General features: G+C 37.2%; 1 long non-coding RNA gene across 2 annotated transcripts in view; it reads left to right on the top strand.

Annotated features, from left to right (window-relative positions):
• The window catches only part of LOC137645037 (uncharacterized), a 326,177-nt gene that overhangs the window by 224,595 nt on the left and 99,082 nt on the right, over window positions 1-2,500 (top strand). The window contains exon 1 of one of the 2 annotated variants that reach the window (XR_011045262.1): window positions 1,293-1,403. The exons of the other annotated variant lie outside the window; for it this stretch is intronic. This is a non-coding gene — a long non-coding RNA (uncharacterized lncRNA). Of the gene's footprint in view, window positions 1-1,292; window positions 1,404-2,500 lie in introns of those variants that run through there. 2 annotated transcript variants of the gene reach the window in all.

The following is a 2,500-nucleotide window of genomic DNA, read 5'->3' as shown; positions in this document are numbered from 1 at the left end:
ATGTAGTCCCACATATACCGGGAAACTTTCTGTTAGGCCTATACTGCTCTTAACATTTGCTTCTGCCCTTTCATACATATCTTGGGTGATTCTTACATGTTTCTTAGGGACTCCCTTTTCTCTCCTACATCTCCACAGCTCCTGACGTGGTACTCGATCTTATGCCTTTTCCATGTCAATAAAGACCATATGTAATCCTTTTTGTTTCTCCCGATGTTTTTCTATTATTTGTCTCAAAGCAAATATTGCTTCAACAGTCTCTCTTCCTGGTATGAATCCAAATTGTTCCTCACCAATTGTTGTTTCATCTCTCGAGTCTCTTCTCAATGATCTTCTCCCATATTTTCATAGTATGGCTTATCAGATTTATGCCTCTGTAGTTGTCACATTCCTGGATGTCTCCCTTCCCCTTATAGATGGGAATGATTAGGCTTCTCCGTTCCTCTGGCATCTTTTCCTGATTGAAGATCTTCTGTGTCAGGTCCGACAAGATATCTATGCCTTCCTCTCCAAGACTCTTCCATACTTCTACTGGTATATTATCCGGTCCTGCAGCTTTACTATTTTTCATCTTCTTTACTGCTTGTTCTACTTCTCTTCTAGTAACTCCTATGGTAACTGCCTCGTTTAGGAGTCCATCTTCAAATACTGTTCTTGGGTTCTCCTTATTCAATAGTTCTTCAAAATAAGTTTCCCACCTTTTAATTTCACTCTCTTCTGCTGGAACTATGCCACTATGCCATTGCTATCTTTTATTTGCCTTATATGTGTCAGGTCTTTGGATGCAGCATCTCGGGCCTTAGCAATTCGTAATATTTTCTTCTCTCCTTCTGGTGTTTCCATCTCCTTATAGATTTCATTTAATGTCTCTGCCTTTGCTACTGCTCTTCTTGCTTCTTTCTTTGCTTGTTTATAGTTTTCTTTATCCTACTCTTGTCCCGATAGATCTGCCTTCTTCTTGGCTTCTTTCTTGGTTTTTACCCGTTCTTGAACCTCACCATTCCACCACCAGGATTTTTTATCATTTGGGGGTCTTCTTCCTGATGACTTTCCTAGTACTTCCTCACCGACCCTTAGAATCACTTTGCTAATCTCGGTCCACCATTCTTGTACATCCTCATGTAACCTTACTGCTTCCAGCACTCTTTCCTTAAATGGAAAACACAAACCGAATAGGTACCAAAGTCACAGTAATTAACTCTTTAACATTGTGTATATTATCATAATCATTATCATTATTGAAAATAAAATTAAATTAATCGGTTTTTTCTCTTTCCTTGGTTTCCATAGGCCTTGCTGGGAGGCTGAATGTTGATGAAGTTGGAAAGCTACGCGGGAGAAGATGAAAGATCCATAAACAATCTTATTATTGTCAACCGTTTACCTCATAGGGAATAGTTGAGGTAAGGAATATCTCCCATAATGAATTTTTGTAACTTTTGCAACTTTTTATGTCAGGAATATTATCTTTTTATTTCGGCTCTTGTAAGAATAATGCTATAGGTAGGTTCGTCGAACGCGGTTCGACAGACAAGTGTTCGAACGTGTGAACAGGGTATTTGGTTGGCGAACATGTTCGTCGAACGGTTCGAAGCAAGGCAGTTCTCGCCTGACTTTACTGGCCGGGGCTTCATAGTCCATAAACCTTATGAATTTGTGGCTGATTCCACCTCCCCGAACCGTTTGACAAGCATTTTTGACAACCGGGTTCGACGAACCGTTCGACCGTGTAAACCCCGCTTAATAATTATGTACTTATTCAAAAAGTCGTAGTAAGTGGTTTTCTTTTCTATGGCTGAGCGCTATTTTATGTGGTTTTCCATATTTAGATTTTTGTTTTTTAATTTTCTTATAAATTTCCATAAAATTGAATAATATTGATTGCCTGGCAGATTTGCATTGATTTATGATAGCTTTATACTAAAGGCTGTGTTTATTTAATAATAATAATAATAATAATAATAATAATAATAATAATAATAATAATAATAATAATAATATTGATGATGATAACAACAACAACAACAACAACAACAACATATTGCTGAAGCAATTCTTAGAAAGAACACCACGCAGAATTTGCCAATAAATTGCTCTAAGGGATATTGTTTTCTTGTTTACTTGTTTTGGGTTTAAATCCAACCCTCCACTGAAGTCGAGTGAACTACTTCTCGGGCGGGTCCATATTAATCATCTAGCGAAACATTTTCATTATAACTTATACAATTCTTTGATTGTAGCATCTTCCAAACCATATGATCTTGTGAAAAGTAATGTCTTTAGTTTCTTCTTAAATTCAATTGCTCCCTTTAGGTCCTTCATTTCAGTTGGCAGTTTATTATAGTGTCTAGGCGCACAGTAGCTAAAAGCCCTTTCACCAAATTTACAGGAGAGGACCAAGTACACTGCCTTGAGGCACCCCTTTTGGTTAGTTTTGTAACAATAGAATGATTAGAAATAGTATATTATTGATTGTAGGCCTACAAAGGGATTAAACTAC

Source organism: Palaemon carinicauda, chromosome 8, assembly GCF_036898095.1.
Source record: "Palaemon carinicauda isolate YSFRI2023 chromosome 8, ASM3689809v2, whole genome shotgun sequence".
Classification (NCBI taxonomy): Eukaryota; Metazoa; Arthropoda; class Malacostraca; order Decapoda; family Palaemonidae; genus Palaemon; species Palaemon carinicauda.
Note: the sequence above shows the minus strand (reverse complement) of the source record. Positions and strands in the feature narration are given on the sequence as shown.